The sequence below is a fragment of the Maniola jurtina genome, chromosome 12 (genome assembly GCF_905333055.1).
Source record: "Maniola jurtina chromosome 12, ilManJurt1.1, whole genome shotgun sequence".
Lineage (NCBI taxonomy): Eukaryota > Metazoa > Arthropoda > Insecta > Lepidoptera > Nymphalidae > Maniola > Maniola jurtina.
The window spans coordinates 13,254,595-13,274,285 of record NC_060040.1 but is presented as its reverse complement, the minus strand read 5'-3'; the positions used below and the strand labels follow the sequence as shown (position 1 = coordinate 13,274,285).

Sequence of the window (19,691 nt, the reverse complement as noted above, 5' to 3'; positions counted from 1 at the left end):
TCGATTCGTTGCGGCGTTAAAGTATTTGAAAGGAGAATGCTGTAACAAGGAACGCGTTCACACAACTCTGGACTCAAAACTTTGGAACGTCGCTATTGGGATCAAAACTTGATTTTACAATAATGGTCTTGACCCTAGTAGTATTGGCATTGTGTAAAGCCTAAGCTCTCAGAGAATCGTTTAGAATAACCGCACAATGCTCGTGAAGTTAGGGGCCTCTATAAACTTGCCGTTTCTACTGGATGACTGCCCGCTATTTCCAATATAACTTAGTTTAAGGAGCGATTGTGAGCGAATTAAGAAATTCTTTAAGTTCAGTTCAATTACAATGCCTATCTAAACCGCAACAATCCCTTCTCAGGCTATTTAACCAAATGGATTTCTGAAGAAAACGATATTTACCAAACCACATCATCTATACTTATAAATAAAATTGGAGTGTTTGTCTGTAATATTTAAATAAAAACAATACGATCAAACCGTCAAAATAATTCAATATTCGTATCCAATACTTACTTTATTTCTTAGTTACTTAGATAGTTTTCCAAAGATAGAAATACGTTCATATTCAGAAATAAAAAAGAAAAGTAACTTAGGACTTCAACTAACTAGGAAGGTGAACTTGAATAAAACTCCGTCGACCCTCATTATGTGAAATGTTTTAGTAACAAAAAGGAACCCTTGGTAAGAGCAGTAATACGTATGTAATAACTATAAAATAACCCTATTTAGTGCATTTTACGCAATTAAATATCACATGTTTTAACAGTGAAGGTAAACATTACGAGAAAAACTGCATATCTCAGAGTTTTCCATAACGTTTTAGGTATGTGAAGTCTGTTAATCCGCAGTTGGTCAGCGTGATGGACTACGGCCTAACCCCTTCTTATTCTGAGAGACCGTGCTCAGTACGAGCCGGTGATGTGATAATGATGAACTCTCTGCATCTCTATTGAAAAATCTTCATAACGCTAACATTGTAGCTCCAACCCGATGCCTCCATTAAACATTTTTGCGGCTTCGATGATCGGAATTCAGTTAGAAGTATTGGTAGCCGGCGAATAATGCTCGCTTCCTATGCAACTTCATTTAATGTTCCACCGACATACATTACTGGATGCGCCAATTTATGTTTTTTTTTTGTCTTTTTCAGGTAATTCGAGATACTTAATCAGTGATTTATCAGCTATTCGAAGAGTAAGCTTTTTACGGTTTCGTTACTCAAAAGGAAACAGGAACCCTTATAGAATAAAGATCACTTCGTTGTCTGTCTCTTTGTCTGTCTATCCGTCTGTCCGTTTGCTGTGTCTTTCAATAAAATCTGTAGGGTACTTCTAGTTGATCTAGAATGGTTAAATTTGGCAGGTAGGCAAGTCTTTTAGCACAAGTAAAGGAAAAAATCCGAAAACTGTGAATTTGTGGTTACATAAGAAAAAAAATTGAAATGTTAGTATTTTCACAATTTTCAAATTATGTATTCTAAATTAGATTTTTATTAATTTTTATGCATAATAGTTTTTGATTTATGGTGAAAAATGTCGAAAAAAACCGGCCATGCGCGAGTCAGACTCGCGCACCGAGGGTTCGGGTATTTTTCCGGCATTTCAACCACCCCAACCTTCCTCTACAAATAAACGGGCATAGACAAACCAAATCCTCAAAATGGCAATACAAACAAACAGTACGCTGATACATATTTCAGAGCATGTCTCGCCTGTTCGAGATAGTCTGCAGGCACGTGGGCAAATAGTCCGAACAGAGATCGTTTGCTTTGGCTTAGTTCTACTTATGTACCTATGCAGTAGGTACATAGGCGGAACGATACGTATGTACTAGAGATGTTACGGAGGTTCGATCCGATCCCAAAAGTTCGGAAACGATTGATTTTGCTCCTTCGATTCCGATTTGGTTTTTTAAAAATCTCGTGGGACGTCTTTGATTTTCCGGGATATAAAGTAGCCTATCTCCGTCGGATGTAAGCTAACTCTGTACCTTTCATCAAAATCGGTTAAACTGTTGGGCCGTGAAAAGCTAGCAGGCAGACAGACGGACACACTTTCGCATTTATAATATTAGTATTTCGATTATAAATACGAAAGTTTATCCGATTAAGACAAAATTTGGTACAAAGGTAAAGTATCCCAGGGAAGGACATATGTATAGGCTACTTTTTATCCCCAAAAATTTCTCACGGGATTCTTAAAAAACCTGAATCCACACGAACGAAGCAGGCAAGCAACCAATAAGCTACGCATTAATAATAATTAATTACTAGGATTTCAATGTCATAGAGAATCAGCGCCCTGTAGTTAATTTCTAACACGTTTTTGTCTCTTGAACCCCGTTGCCAGGCAATTTGAAACACAGCACGAATTGCGTAATTTTGCTCGAGAGATTATTACACCCTTACAGCGGGAAAGTGGGGAAATCGCTAAGCTGCCACGAGGAAAGGGTTAAGGGTGATGTGGTTCCGTATGAATTTAAAACATTGCAACCTTACGTAGGTACTTTGACAAGAATCCGTGTTTATTGTAGAGAAGTGCCTAGAAGTACCTACAATTGTATCATTACTCAGTTAATCATCATCATGATTACTCATTGTCAGCCCAGGCTCACTGAGCACAGGTCTCCGTTGAGAATGGGAAGGGTTTAGGACATAGTCCGCCGTACTGGCCAAGTGCGGTTTAGCAGACCAAACGTAACTCCGAAAAATTTGAGATGCGTGCCCGGGATCGAACTCCAAACCCCCCGAATAAATAAGGCCGACGTCTTTCCCTCTAGACTAGCACCACTCCTACCAAACTACAGTGTATAAAATCATATATGAATAATGAAGGAAAGAATATAATATGTATAATTATGAAGTGAAAACTTCTTTATTGAAAATATTACAATAAAACTTAAAGCTAGCCTTATCTAATTACTATACAAATCATGCCCGCGTGGAATGGTGCCAAGAATACTGGCTGCATTTCCGCGTTGGACAGCCAGGCTGATCCGTTGCGCAAAAAATGAGCCAGCCCTTTTGTCACCCGATAAGGCTATTAAACGCGGTGAAATGTCTCGTAAAAATTTCTTTGCACTAAGATTAATAATAATTGTATAATTATTATATTATTTTTAATTTTAGGTAGTCCTTATAGTCTCAATAGATAAACAAGTAGTTACTCCTAGCTTAGCTCCTCGCTGAAATACCTAAAGCTCCGACTACACGCTCCGTCTTACCTACCTGAGAGCTTACTTACCTGCACAAACCAGTTTGCGCAGTTAAGTGCGTGCGTGTGGCCGTCATGACGGTATCCCACGCAGTTCCAAAAGCTGCTAAAGAATGGACTGCGCAGTTCTCGGTCGCCAGAGCGTACCTACGCGTCTACGCGGCCCATGAAATCAAGATACGAATGAATACCTCCAGAAAGTCTAAAGCGCCGGACAAATCGCATCGCTTACGCGTTTCTCCGAGTAGTTTTCGCTGATATATTTTAAGAACACTAAAGTGTTGTATATATTTATTTACTTTTAGCAGTTTTCTTAATACACTACGGAACCTTACCCCCAAGAGTTGCAGCTATACTTGAAGCCGAACTGTACGGTGTAAAACACATTTAATGAGTGACTTTCGAGTGCCGGGGTGCATAACGAGTAACTAGCATTATGTTGAAGGTACTAGAACGTGTATCTTTATATACCTATAGCTCTATTTTACCTACTTTTGTTAAAAGAAGGGGGTAAAAAGGGTTGTGTTTGTGTGATCTACTTGATTTCCCGCTTTCCCGAGGGGTAAGAGACCAAGGGCAAATCGAGCGAAAAATTTACGTGCGGAAATATTGAAATTAAAAATCAGAATTGAAAAAAAGGAAAGAGTTCCCACGGGCTTAAGGCCGATTCACACCAAGCAACGTAACACACAACGTAAAGCACGTACACGTGACACGTGCCTAGTGACGCGCGTAAACCTCTAACACACCGGGTTACGCATACGTCCACGCTTTACGCAAGCGGTGTGCTATGTTTGATACGGTTCTATACATTACAACGCAATGGTACGCGCTACGTCTACGCTTACGCAGCCTGTGTGAACGAGCTTAATGCGCGCGGACGAAGTCGCAGGCATCGTCTCGTTAATAATAATAAATATTTGCCTCGCTGACATTTCTGTCATGCTCTTACGTCATAATCCGTCACTAATGAACTCGCAACGATATGATTATGTGAATGAAAGCCCCAGTTTCTATTATCGCTTAGAGCTGCTTCACAATCACGGTGGTTAACGCTCGATTAATTAATTAATATTAAAAATAATTTGTCATTCATTTGGCTTGATAAACATCCGTACTTATATTATAAATGCAAAAGTGTGTCCGTCTGCTAGATTTCAGAGCTCATCAGTTTAACCGATTTAAGCGAAATTTCTTACAGAGATAGACTGAATTCCAGGGACGCATATATTGAATTAATTTTACTTTGTAGGTTCGTTTTTTGACAGACCAGTCGTATATTTCATTTTTTAACCCCCGACCCAAAAAGAGGGGTGTTATAAGTTTGACGTGTGTATCTGTGTATCTGTGTGTCTGTGTATCTGTGTATCTGTCTGTGGCATCGTAGCGCCTAAACGAATGAACCGATTTTAATGTTCCTTTTTTTTTGTTTGAAAGGTGGCTTGATCGAGAGTGTTCTTAGCTTTAATCCAAAAAAATTGGTTCAGCCGTTTAAGAGTTATCAGCTCTTTTCTAGTTTTCTTGTAGAAAAGAAGGTTAGATAACCGTTAGGTTCATAATATTATCTCAATTGACAAATGTCAAGCTGTCAAGATGGAGGTTGCTTAGATACATAATTATTTATTTGAAAATGATGTTTTGGAAAACTCAGATACTTTGTCGGGGGTGTTATAAATTTTTAATTTACACTTGTTTAAATTACGACTTGGTTGAGTTTTGTAGAGGTTGTATAGAATAGAATTACATTCTAGCTATTTTAATGATGGATTCCTTTTACTACCTATGGAACTGACGGCTGCAGCAGTTATTTTCCATTACCCCTAATCTTTGGCTGCTGCTTTGACATTATTGCACTAGCTATTATACAGCAGGTAATCGAATGGCACGTGTATAATCTAAACGCAGCGTTACGCGCGTGTCATGTGAAAATGACTTAATAAATTTTCATTAGTGGTTGTCCGCTTACGTTGTAGTTTAACGCGTGCTCTAATGTTGTCGTAATGAAGTCGATTATGATGAAATAAACATTTTGACGGAGCGTTTTGGAAGCATTATTATCGCTTGATGGCTTTTAACGTAGTTTAGTAGATAATTTTCAGTAACCTCTACTAGTAGGTACCTAGCTTGTACGCTGGACTTGCGATTGCCGACCTGTTTTTGAAGAAGATTGATAATCGCCATTTTGACTCTGATATTAGCAGCAGTGAGCGCTACACCAATTTATAAGTAGTTGTTAGAGTTAGTTGGTAGAGTGGAATTTTCAAAAATCATTTCTTCACGGATGTCTACGTCATAATAGCTATCTACATGCCTTGCAGCTCGATTCGTCCAGTAGTTTGAGCTGGGCGTTGATAGATCAGGCAGTGAGTCAGTCATATTTATATATTTAGACTATTGCTGCCCTGTGGCATGCCGCAATGTCACACAATGCTCTGACGTAGGTAAATAAGCTTAAATCTTTTAATACTTAATCGTCCAGACTCTAGGTCATTTTAAAAATACTCTGCATCGACCATACCTAGAACTGTTGGTATCGCATGAGTATGCAAAACAGCGCTCAATCGCCCGTGCAAGCTGATTACGTTCGATTGATTCAGTGAGACGGAATTGTATGGCTTCTGATACATGAGCATCTAATTGACGAGCTAGTATTAAGTATATGCGCTGCACATATGAAAAAAGTCACTCTTTCTAAGTCACTAAGCGGACGATGGAGAAAGCTATGCTCCAAGGTCTGTATCCGTACTTAATTGAAATTCCTCGGACACGTGCGAAGCGATTTGCTTCCTCGTTTCTAATCCTAACCACTAGGATATGGAAGTTGGAACGCCCTTCCGACATCAGTTTTCCCCTCCTTTTTTAATATGGGTAGTTACCTTTTAGTCAAGAGTGAATAGGCATCTTCTAGGCAAGCGCGCTCCATCTTAGGCTGCATCATCACTTGCCACCAGGTCCCATTGTAGCCAAGCGCTAGTCGCTAGTACAAATTATCTCCCAAGTAAATTCCCATGATGCGTTGTACCTACTTATTTGTAAAATTTTACGATACAACATGGCGCCGCAAGGAGCTATGTCGCATAGTAAACATCGATTTATAATCGTAAAATATTGTGAAATGGCCCAAACTTAATGTAACGGAATAAACAAAAATCAGCAGCGCATAGGTGCATTTCCATTGCATTTTAATCATATTTTAATTCCGTTCTAAATAGGTGCAGCCTGAAAAGCCTCACACAAAAAGCTGAAACCTAGCCGTAATTAAAAACGACCGAATCAACGAAAGGCAACCTCGTTTCGCCAAAAAAGCTGCGAGAAATATTAAGGTGGCGTGATTTTTGGCTTTTTAAAAAAGGTCGCCATTAAAGGGTTGCTTGAAAATGTCGCTGATAAGGCGACTTCTCACGGTGTTTGGGAACACAAACTGTGTGAGAATTATTGTAACCCTCGTAGCTTTAGTTTTAATTTTACGTAATTAATTATCACCACTAGGTATATCATCTTACAAACCTAACAATTCTGACCATCAAAAGGTGTACAATACTACTTTGAAAAAATGATTTTGGGTTTGAGTTTGATTTTCCTTAAGATTCCCATAGTCCATTGGTACTAAACTAATTTTGACTTAGAGAAACTTAGCTATGGAACGGAAGCAACGAAGCAACGGAAATATAATTATAATTTTTTCGGTGGCGAATTGTTCGGTAAATGTGATCCGTCTGTTACCGCCTCCTTCGGGGTTTTACGCCTTTTCGGCGTTGTTTATGCATTACTTGCTTTAGTGGTGAAGGAAAACATCGTGAGGAAGCCTGCATACCTAAGAGTTCTTCATAATGCTCTCAAAAATTTGTGAAGACTGCCAATCCGTACTTGGCCAGCGTGGCGGACTATGGCCTAAACCCTTCTACTTCTGCGAGGCGACCCGCGTGCTCTGTAGTGACATGGCGATGGGTTGATCATGATAGATAGAAAGCAAAGATAGTTATTTGTTTTTGGTGTCCCAGACAAAAATCTGTGACACCACCCTAAATGGGTGTTCAGCCACAGTTCAGCTCAGCATAATGCATTGCATCTTCAGCACCAACACGCACAAAATGCTGATTTTTAGCTGTCACTCGGGTGATTTCCAAGCTACAACAGAATGATAGATTTCAGGAAGAGTAGTAAGGAAGTATGATGATGATTTCTCGTAAACCTTTTCCACATGCAGTGAACAGGCACCCTACAAGGCTGCTTATTCAAGGATACAGCTGCGACGCGTCGCGCGCCGCCAGCCTAAGTGATTAAAATCGCGATGTTGCCCCGAAACAAAGCCGGCGAAATGTCCCGATGAATTTAAATGGAACTGGGGATAAAAGGCGGCGGGTGCAATCGCCTTGTGGGGCCATGTCTACATCGGGGAAAAATCTACATTATAAAATGTAATGTACAGTTATTTCCCTATAGAACATTTCAGGGTTAAGTACCTAAAGAATGCCAACGGGGCTCTCCCTCCAACCAACCAACCTGCAACGCCTCCGCTGTCCGTCCATCTATCTGTCTGTCTGTTTGTCAGTGGGTCTTATCATGTTGTATTATACCGTAATAAGGGTAGAAAGTAGCCGACCGCACTTGACCAGTTTTTGATTTCTTTTGGCTCAATTAAAAAAATTATAAGCTGTCACTATTAGAATTCTAAACACCTTCTAACGATATTCCGTACATCCAAATCTGTTCAGGCACTTAGAAGATATAGTGAAACATACATACATACGTATGAACCCTAACACGTTACACTCCTTTTATTGGGCAGTGGTGTAAAAAGAGGCGCGCTTGTTGGTGCCCAAGTTACAAAAAATATAGTCGTTAAAACGTTAATTAAAAGTTCTAGTTTTCGGTTTCAACAAAAATATAGCGTCTATCGTAAGTCACCAATGTGCACTCGGCGTATCGGGGTCGCCCGCGTCGCTTTCATCGCGACCCTTTGACACGAGCTACATCGTTGCGAATCAGCTACAATGCCAATTTTGCGGATTTTTGACGCTGCAACGGAATAAGCTAACTTTTTGATGAAATAATGCCTCTGTAGGTATACAGGGCCGTGGGACGGGGTGTAAAATTATACGCCAACCAATTTCTTGATGGCATTGTCCCTGGGAACCATGAATCTGAATTTAACTATGAATAGACCACTCCTAATACCTACTTGAAGCAAATACCTATCTATTCATAGTTATCCCACTTTGACTGCCGAGCAAGTGCAAGAGATCGGACTCTATTGGGGTCCGACCTCTTACCTACTCTAATTTGTTAGTCGAAGTGGGATAGCGTGGGTACTAAGTATTTGCTTCAAGTACATATTAGGAGCGCCTAAAACTTTTTTATTACACATTCATACTGGGAACAGCACTAGGGGAGTGTTATAGAACTACTTATCCTAGATTACAGAGGCATCAAAACACTGTTTAGGTATGTCATAGTTGAAATAGTTCAATGCTTATTTTCCATTACGATTACATACGACGAGAATTCCTCATTTTTCATGTTATAGATATCTTTCAGTTAATGGCGCTTTCAGTTAAAAAATACGTGTTTCAGGGATTTAGGAAATTCCATCCCGTCGCAAAATTTTGAAAATTCCACACGAGAGAAGCCTGGGTGGGTCAGCTAGTCTCTGTACTTGTATATTTTTTGGACGTGTTATTTTCAGGAAGGTTCATTATTTCAGTCCCGAACGATGCCTGTAATTATGGCCGCGAAAATTACAAGGAAACTGACTTTTATAGCTTTTCATTTAGCCCCTACAGTTTGCGGTTGGCCGGTATTAATTAATTTAATTATGGACTTATATTGAACGTTTTATGGTAGGTGTCTTGATGGTGTCTTGTAAATTAACATATATAAAATCTACCTCAATCCAATCTAACTAGCTGATAATCGTCACTTCATACGCGCAGATTTAAATTTTTTAAATCCTGTGGGAACTCTTTGATTTTCTAGGATAACAAGTGTAAATTAAAAATGTATAACAACCCCGACAAGTGAAGGTTACAGTAACTAGAAAAGAGCTGATAACTTTCAAACGGCTGAACCGATTTTCTTGATTTATAGCTAAGAACACTCTCGATCAAGCCACCTTTCAAACAAAAAAACTAAATTAAAATCGGTTCATTAGTTTAGGAGCTACGATGCCACAAAGAGATACACAGATACACACGTCATTTTGGGTGGGGGGGTCACTCTTCATTCGTTGTTTATCTGTCTGTCATATGATCTGTTACTCCGTTCGACATGATTGAATGATAAATAACAATCAAACTCACTTTCGCTTTTATCATAGGTATAGTATAGGTAGTGAAGTTATGAGTAGTGACACTTGGTTGCAGTCAAATATTTTATTCTGTCATTTTTTGGTGCATAATAGTTATTTTTTGATAACCGCATCTCTTGCCAAAAAGTGAGCATTTCAAAATTTAACTTAACGGTCTTTGTGTAAGAGGACCCTAAGAACGAAATGAAATATTATTCATCAAAAGAGAAATACAAACAAACAAAGAAATAAAAGTAGGACCAATTGGTAAATATAATAATAATTAACAAATATTTATGGCGGCCTATCAAAGAATTCTACCCTCAAGCAATGGAAAAATATTTAATCTTTTTTTTCTGTACAAAATACGGAAGTAAGAAATACAAGCAAAGAAAAATTAAAATATATTATTTCGTATAAAAAATGAAATTATTAAATCAATCAATCAATCAATCAATCAATTTATTTATTTGCTGATACAGGTATTACAGGTGTAATTATAAAAATAGTCCAGCTGTATCACGCCAAGCTGGCATGCAAATACATTAATTCAAAATAGTGAATAGTCAAATTAAATTAAAAGTAAAATTTTCGTTTGTTTGAAATAAATGAGGTTATACAATAAAAGGAATTTACAATTCTGAATACTTAATATTAAAAAAAAAAAAAAAATATTACAAAAAAAAAAAACAAAAACAAAACAAAAACAAAACAACAAAAAAAAAACAACAAAAAAACAACAAAAGTTAAAGTATAAGTAATTATTATTTGGGTCTCAGAAGAAAGCTCAGAGTCACTTAGCGGGCGACGGAGAGACCTATATGCTTGGAGTTTCTCTACGTGATCAAATCAGAAATGGGATTCGTGGGAAAACCAGAGTAACTGACTGACGAGTAGCTTAACGGGTTTCGAAGATCAAGGGGCAATGGGTAGGGCACTTATTTCGTTAAACTTATGGACGTTGGGGGTCCCAAGATGCCAGAATGATTAGCTCGCACCGATAAGCGTAGCATTGCAAGACCTCCCAACTAGGTGGACAGACGACATCGAGGCGCAGGAAGCTGCTGGATTCAGGTGGCGCAAGACTGTGGCGAGTGGACGTCCTAACAAGAATCCTATGTCCAACAGTGGACGTTTATTGGTTGATAATAACGATGATGATGAAGAAAACACCCCTTTTTATAACACCCCTGACAAGTGAAGGTTACAGTAACTAGAAAAGTGCTGATAACTTTCAAACGGCTGAACCGATTTTCTTGGATTATAGCTAAGAACACTCGATCAAGCCACCTTTCAAACAAAAAAAAACTACCTAAATTAAAATCGGTTCATTTGTTTAGGAGCTACGATGCCACAGACAGATACACAGATACACACGTCAAAGTTATAACATCCCTCTTTTTGGGTCGGGGGTTAAAAAAGAAAAAGCAAATGTCAAGTTTAGGTACTTTCAAACTTTTATCGTCCCAGCCAATCCCGTAGACAGTTCATTACAATTTCAAAAAAAGAAATTCCTCGCCAAAAGATTTTGTTCCGAAAATCATTAGCACATTTTAGATTTATCTCTGAAGGCCGTTGGAGCAATTTGTTAAAACAAATTTAGTTCCCCGTCCGAGTTATCTTAATTAACGCTCAGCGTCCAAGGGATTCGACCGCCGCTCCCTCTGTCACACCGTTGTGTAACGGGTCACAAAAAAAAATGAATCTCATAATTATTTTTGACAAATTAGGATCCGTTCAGATAGACCAGCTCGGAGAGGGTATTTTTCACCCAGGTCAGCCTATCAGCAGCTAGAGCAAGAAAAAGTACACAAATAATAGAGCCTATTGCAGGCCGAGCACGAAAAGAGCAGTCAGTGATCGGTATTGGAAGCATTCGAGCTTCGAGCAGAATTCTTGTCGACAAAGAAACGAATAGTTAAAGTAAACCTTATTTCAGTGACCTAAAAATCAATTTTAAATACAATCACAAGGTTTTTGAAACATTTTGGCCTGTCTAATAGTCCGCCATTATTCTTTTTTTTTAATACTGACCACGCCTAAACCTGTATCAATCAATGGTGGTAAGACTGGTGTACTGATGCCGCCACTAGTGCAACTTTGATAACTTATATCTCGGAAACGTGTCACTTTGGAAGATTTTGTCTCATACAAAACTTTTGTATGGATTCCAGCTTTTGATTTATACAGGTTGTATGCGTGACCGCTATTAAAAAAAATTAAAATGGTGGATAATGTAAATAGGCCAGGTTCTTACTAAAGTACTATTCAAACCCCTGTGTTCTGCTCCACGCTGGTCTATCTGAACGGACCCTTAATTCTCAACCGCAGACACCCTGTCACGGACGGAACATGTTTGCTTATGAAATGAAATATGAACGTTGTTTTGAATATGATATTAAAATTCTTGGCACAATTCGGCCGTGTCTAATTCGCAGAGGTTAATTTTTGGAAGGCGACATTCCGCTAGTCAACTGAGATTATAAATCATGGGCGGCTGTGGAAACGATGATTAATAGGCAACTTATTTTTTTTTGAAGGAAAACTTTCAGAGCAATAGCGATGGTATTTTTTTTAGTAGAATCGTCACTGTATATGCTGCCAAACTATATACATAATACAATCAGGGTTGGACCGTCTAAAAGTTTTAGTTAAGTATTTTTTCCAATTCAATTAAATTGTGCAATTTAAATAGGTATCAAAGAGTACTTAATTCAATCATAATGAAGGATGTAAAAAAAATTATTTCTATTTTATTCTATTCTAGATATTTGACCCTACGGAACCTATTTAGGTGCCTACTGCTCTTGATTATCTTGTACTGTGTAATAGAAGGAATGGGAAGAATACGGCTGATCTTTTTCTTAAATATCTCTTTTGGGAGTTTTGTACGAGGCCGACATAATTCAATGTGTTCTACATCACCCGTGTGTATTGTACATATATTTTATTTTACCTATTACGTTCAAAGAATTATTGCAATTATACATATAGGAAAAGTCAGCCATCAAGCAAGCAATACGGGGAATTTGTGTGGTGGTGCGTATTGCTTGCTTGGTGGCTGGCTTTTCTTGCATGTTTAGCTGTGGAAGGGCTGGTTGCACCTTACAGATTATAGCAAATTAAGCTTTTGGTTCCTTGTATATCATGGACTTCCGCAAAGTAACGTCTGCTTTTATACAACATCCCAAAGATGTCAGCAGAACTCCATACCAGACCGTACTTGAGCCTGACATAGAGCGAGGCAATATATTGGTGTGAAGTACCGTTTCACCTTATTCAGGACTAGCTGATGCCCGCGACTTTATCAGCGTCGATTTAGGTTTTTAAAAATTCCATGGGAATTCTTTGATTTTCCAGGATAAAAAGTAGCCTATAACAGGTCTTTAACTATACCCATGCAAGACATCACTTCGATCCATAGCTCTGTTGCATCGTGATTGATTGCATACAATGTTTACTTTTAAATGATTTAACATAGTTGAGCATGATAGAAAAATTAATGTATTTATTGTAGTTATTAAGTTTATATGTTAAATCGCTAGTAAACCTTCAAATAAAAATAAAATAAAATAAAATTGAAGGACAACAAACAAACAACACACTTTCGCAAATACAGGATGTAACCAGGACGCTAGCAAAGACTTATTATTAATTTATTATTATACTGCCTAAACACAATCCAATGCCAATAACCTTAATAAATAAGTGGCCTTATTTGGTAGTTTTAGTGATTTAGTATTTTTCATACCCGCAATCTATAGCGTGCAAAATTCGAATCAATTCCGCACCTACGACGCGGCATTGACTCCTACTCCTACTTAAGCAACGACCGTTGACTTCTTGCGACAGTCAGATGTTTTATATGCAATAATAGTGAACTTCATAAAATACAGGATTTTTAAGTTATTTTTTCGCGTTTTTTTTTTGTGGTATCTTATCAGTAATCATCAGTACTGTCACCTGTCTTCGTTTTTGCTAGCGTTCTGGTTACACCCTGTATAATATGGGTAGGGCTTAGTATGGATACCAAGTTTGGTTTACCTGGTAAAGAAATTGTGTTAAATCATAAAATTTTGTACTTACATAACATCACGGTACAACGACGCCGCGTGCCGTGTACCGGAATCGAACAAGGGGGCGTAAAGGTCGTCCCGAAATAGCGTGCTCCTAAAATGATCAAAGCATTTACAAAATAGGACTAATGGCCCCAGTACACTTTAGCCTAATGCGTTGGGCAAGTCTCTACTTGCCCAACAATTTCCGCAATTCCGCAATTCCGCAATTGAAAGGAATGAAATATATTATATTTCATTCCTTTTTCCGCAATTCGCTTACAGCGCTTACACATTGGCCTCTGCCAATGTGTAAGCGCTGTAAGCGAATTGCGGAAAAATCCTTTGGAAAAGGAATGATATATAATATATTTCATGGCGTTTCCGATTTAAACAAAAAACTAGACAGGCAAATGGAACAATCCGAAAATCTAATCATTTTTCTATTTCGTGACGAATATTTAGATTAAAAGACCAAAAACAGTCCTTAACTCATCAGGACACTAATGCATGGCTGCCCAACCAGGTCATGCTAACAACCACAATATGTACAGTCAAAGGCCGTAAGTCGTTTAGCACCTTAATGATCATATTCGCGTGGCACGGTTATGCACATGCGTTAGGTGTGTGTGGCGTATTTATAGAAAAAGGTCATAAGTGCCAGGTTATTGGTCAAATAGTTTAGCGGAATTGCTACTCGAATTCTGAGGCCAACCGTACTTACATATACAGCTATAGGTATGTAGTTACTATTAGCGTACCTCACTTGGTTGCGCAACCAAACGGAAACCAGGTGAGGTACCCTCCATAGAGCTTTATACATTTTGTTGGTAGCACGACTGGGTGCGCCACCACTGGTGTACTATTAAGATTTTTTTTATTTTTATTCACTATAGGTAAGCGCTTGACCACAATCACACCTGATGGAAGGTGATGATGTGGTCTAAGATGGGACGCGTTTACCTCGAAGGTGCCTATTCACTCTTGTTTTAAAGATACCCGGATTGTAATTGGTAGGAAACACAGATATTAAGATAGTGCCTTACAAAAATCGCAATTTTTGAAAATATGGGGCCTGGAGCGAAGTCGCACAATTATTCTAGTCACGAAATAATGAAAACGCACCTGCACGTCTGCCCGTACATAAATATTAAACATAAACGACTATCCAAATCGATTAAAAAGCAATAAAGACACGAAAATCTAATAAATGGTGACTTTTGGAAACCATAAATATGGCATTATCACAAAGGTGCTACTGGATAGCGGCGGCCGTAATGTTACGCGTGAGCCGATTATGATAATCCATCTGATATATTATACTTTTACCAATAAAATGTATTTTATATTAAGCCTCGATAATTTGACATCATGAGCTTAACTCGGACGGTTACCGCAAAAGTGACCAACTCAAATTTAATTCAATATGGAGTTAATTATCCAGAGTCTAAATTCGGGTTTATTTTTTAACATAAAAACATTTTCCCGCAAAAATTACGCTATTTTTAACCGACTTCCAAAAAGGAGGTGGTTCTCAATTATTCAGCCCGTATTTTTTTAATGTTAAAAAATTTAAAAATATTAGTCGTTTACGCATTGTGACGTCATTGATCGCCTTCCGTACAGCGTGACTTTATCAATTACTTGTTTTAAAAATTTCGGGAAATCTTAAAGACTCTATTAAGTAAACTTAAAACTAAAGTTCTAAAGCGCTATGTTCTGAGAACAAGCCTACAACAAACTCAGTCGGGAATATTTTTATACTTAGAATATTCTTTTACCAAAATCCTCAGTACGATCGCATTGAAATCCATTTAGATGCTAATATAAGAGACCACGGCCCCTGAGTGGTCGTTAGGCAATTCGGTACGTGACTTCCCAGCTTCGATTCCCGCTCGAAACACTTGTTATCTGGAGTGCTTTCGAGTGGCAGCTACGTGTGGCAGAAGTTTGGTATTGAACTGTTTTCGGATTGTATAGGAATTGTGTAATCTTGCACGTAGGTGGTTCTTAGAATATGAGAATGCTTATTTGGAGAATGTTAATTAATTTTTGCGTTGGTTTTTATTACGTGAAATATATATCCATACTATCACTACTCATAAAACAAATGGGAAAATGTGTCTGTCTGTCTGTCCGCTAGCTTTACAGGGCCCATTTGTTTAACTGATTTTGATGAAATTAGGTACAGATTCAGTTTACATCCCAGGGACGGAATTTGCTCCAAAAAATCGAAGAATTCCCACGGGATTGTTAAAAAAAACCGAAATCCATGTCAACGATATTATAGGTATCATCTACTTGGTACAGAGATAGATAATGTCTTGTAGACGAACAAAGACTTTTATCTCGTATAGAATCGAAGAGTTCCCAAGGGACTTTAACCTTATTCCACATGGACGAAGTTGCGGGCATAAGCTAGTAATCAATAAACTTTCGACTACTAATGGTCTTCAATTCTCCATAAGTCGAGGTTAGTATACAATTGATATATTTCTTAATGACAAAGTTGCATGGAAGCTATCGGTTCTCATCTACTAGATGATTTGTTACATTGAAAAAGCTATTGCGTGCGTTTTTTAAAAATAGTAACTAGTGACTTATCGGCTCTTCTCAGAAAAATCTATTTTCCAAAGCCGATGGAATCTCGAAGTAGCGTTATTAGTAGGTTCTTATAAAGTTGGTCAATATGACAAAATATTTGATTTAGCGCGGCTAATTTGAATCACACTTCAGTATAATATTATAAAAGCGAAAGTGTGGGTGAACGTGTGTATGTATGTGCATATGTTTGTTACTCCTTCACGCAAAAACTATTGGACGGATTTGGCTGATATTTGGAATGGAGGTAGATATTATCCTGGATTAGCACATAGGCTACTTTTATCCCGGAAAATCAAAAAGTTCCCACGGGATTTCTAAATCCACGCGGACGAAGTCGCGGGCATCGGCTAGTTACTTATAAAAAACATCATTGTCATCTCCATCCACCTGACGGTACGAGTATCCGTTCAATATGAGAAGGGTTTAGGTTGGCTAAGTGTGGATTTGTAGACTATATACACACGTCACACACCTTTGAGAAAAGTACGAAGAACTACTCTCAGACATGCCGGTTTCATGAAAAAGAATATATCCGATTAAAATTAAATGTTTTTGTTATCTTTGTTTCAGGTACGTCTCCTGGTCGTGAATGTTGTCAACACAAGGTAGATATTTACAAAGAGATATGCTTGGAGTTTCTCTACGTGATCAAATCAGAAATGAGGAGATCCGTAGGAGAACCAGAGTAACTGACATAGCTCAACGGTTTGCGAAGCTGCGGTGGCAAGAGGCAGGGCACATAGTTCGGAAAACCGGTAGACGTTGGGGTCCCAAGGCGCTAGAACGGAGACCTCTCACCGAAAAGCCCCCCCACGAAAAGCGATGGAAGACCCCCACTAGGTGAACGGACGACATCAAACGAGTCGCATGGAAATCGCTACTAGAGACCTATGTCCAGCTGTGGATGTCTGTCGGTTGATGAGGATGATGGATGATGAAATGATGTGATAAAAACAAAGGAAAAAATAATATAACTAGCGAAGGTTATGACCAAAGCTTTTCATACAAACGAATTACATTTTACAGTTCATAAAATAACTTAATGAATGTAAAAGCCCAGAATGCAAAACTGTGCTCATAAACCTTATAAAAAAAATTAGTTTAAATCGCTTTCAAACTATTAAAATACTTATTGAAAATTTCCTCAAAAGCTTTTACTGTAAAATAACATTTTACGTCCAAAAGAGCTCACTTTAATAAACATGTCACACTGTAAAGGATCATAAAATATATCAAACACCTAAAAAAACGGTCAGATACGAGTCGGACTTGCACACGAAAGGTTCCGTTCCATCGTACAAGATAGGTATATCTTGTATAACAAACACTATGAAACATTTTGAATTTTTTACTATTTGTTGAGCAGTAATTTTTTTTTATTAATACCTAATATTTTTTGTTACAAAAATATCCACTCTGTGAAAATTTCAACTCTGTATCTACTTATAGTTTATGAGATACGGACCACCGACAAACAGACGGAGAGACGGACAGACAGACGGACAGAAGAAGCTTAGTAATAGGGACCCTTTTACTAAGCATTGAGTCAGGACCCATCGGATCCGGAACCCTAAAAGTTATATTATGACTTAAACTTCCCAGATAATAAACATTTCGTACCGCAAAATTAATTTATGACTTTAAAAAATCAAAATTATCACCAAGTTTAAATGAGAAACGGTTATATTTGGAAGGCATTAAAAATTTTCGCCGTATTAAATATGGTGTAAGTACGTTTATCACATTTCCGAGCATCACAAATTGTTCCGAGCGAGCGCGTTGAGAATAAATTTTAAGCGTCTGCGAGCGTCCAATTACAGTGCGGTGTGAGTGGCGGCCGTTATCTCTTGCCTTGACAAGAAATATGTCAATTTTTATACACTAGCGTAGTGTTTAACTTACAAGTTGTCTTACATGAAATATACAATCCCACCAAAAACATTTCATGTAAAAAGGTAGCCAAGACTCACAAGTTCATAATGTTTTCACTGTTAAAAAGTTATGAGATCTCTAGTAGAGCCAAGCCCCTAGCTGAGCTTAGATTTGTGCTGGCCATGGGACCTATCCCAAGTCCAAAGTAATATAGCTCTTAAATGTTCTTGACTGTATCAAATTTATAACAATAAATAACAAATCACTCTACTTACAAGCTCTGATTCTACAAACCCTACATCTTGGTAAAAAAGGACGGCTTGGCCGTTTAATGTTCGTAAAACTATTACATGACATAACATATTTTAAGGCCTTAAGGAATAGTTTGTTCGACAATTACTAATTTGTATTGTACTTCGTGATGGTCGCAGAAGCAATTCCGGGCTTAGATGTCATTTCAGATAAAAAATCCACGAACTGTAAACGGCCAAGCCGTAATTTTTTTACCAAGATATAGGGTTTGTAGAATCAGAGCTTGTAAGTAGAGTGATTTGTTATTTATTGTTATAAATTTGATACAGTCAAGAACATTTAAGAGCTATATTACTTTGGACTTGGGATAGGTCCCATGGCCAGCACAAATCTAAGCTCAGCTAGGGGCTTGGCTCTACTAGAGATCTCATAACTTTTTAACAGTGAAAACATTATGAACTTGTGAGTCTTGGCTACCTTTTTACATGAAATGTTTTTGGTGGGATTTCATTTCTTTTTGGCAGGTGCCCTAGATTTTTTTGGATCTATTTTTTGTAGGTACATCATTTTCATGGCCCTCTCTATCGTTACCTCTTTTTTTAAAAGCTTTTATTCAACTTGCAATGTACTCGTATGTAAATATGTTTGTTCGGGTGGAATCTTGCAACTCAATTTTGAAGCAGATATACCAAATTTCAGTCTTTTAGGACTTCACGAAACACAGATACTTGGTACGTTTGATAAATCTGCCACGGACATCTTATCCTGAAAACTTTAGAATTCGAGCAACAGATTTTACAGATATGCATCTCATATACGAGGGGATGAAGGGGGACCCGATTTCTTAATTTATCTGTTGTTCATAATTGTTGAAATTCCTACTTAATGCCAAATTTCAGTCTTCTAGAACTTCAGAAAGTACCCTAGAATTTGTGACTAGAGGTTTTGAATGTCGATAAATCTGAAACTATAAAAGCTAGACAATTGATACTCAGTGCGTTTAATAAGTCTGCCAAGGACATCTTATCCTGAAAATATCAGCATTCTAGCGACAGAATTTACAGATTTGCTTTTCTCATAAGAGGCGTAGAGGGGGGGAATTTCCAAAGTCTTAATTTTCCTGTAGTTTGTATGCAATTTCTAGTCTACATACCAAATTTCAGTCTTCTAGGACTTCGGGAAGTGCCCTAGAATTACAGACTAGAAGTTTACCTGTCAATAAATCTGAAACTATAAAAGCTAGACAATTGATACTCAGTACGTTTAATAAGTCTGCCAAGGACATCTTATCCTGAAAATATCAGCATTCTAGCGACAGAATTTACAGATTTGCTTTTCTCATAAGAGGCGTAGAGGGGGGGAATTTCCAAAGTCCTAATTTTCCTGTAGTTTGTATGCAATTTCTAG

The 19,691-nt window shown here is 37.9% G+C and overlaps 1 protein-coding gene across 2 annotated transcripts in view; it reads left to right on the top strand.

Annotated features, from left to right (window-relative positions):
* Window positions 1–19,691, top strand: part of LOC123870163 (max dimerization protein 1-like) — a 354,224-nt gene that overhangs the window by 219,802 nt on the left and 114,731 nt on the right. The gene's annotated exons all lie outside the window — the stretch shown is intronic.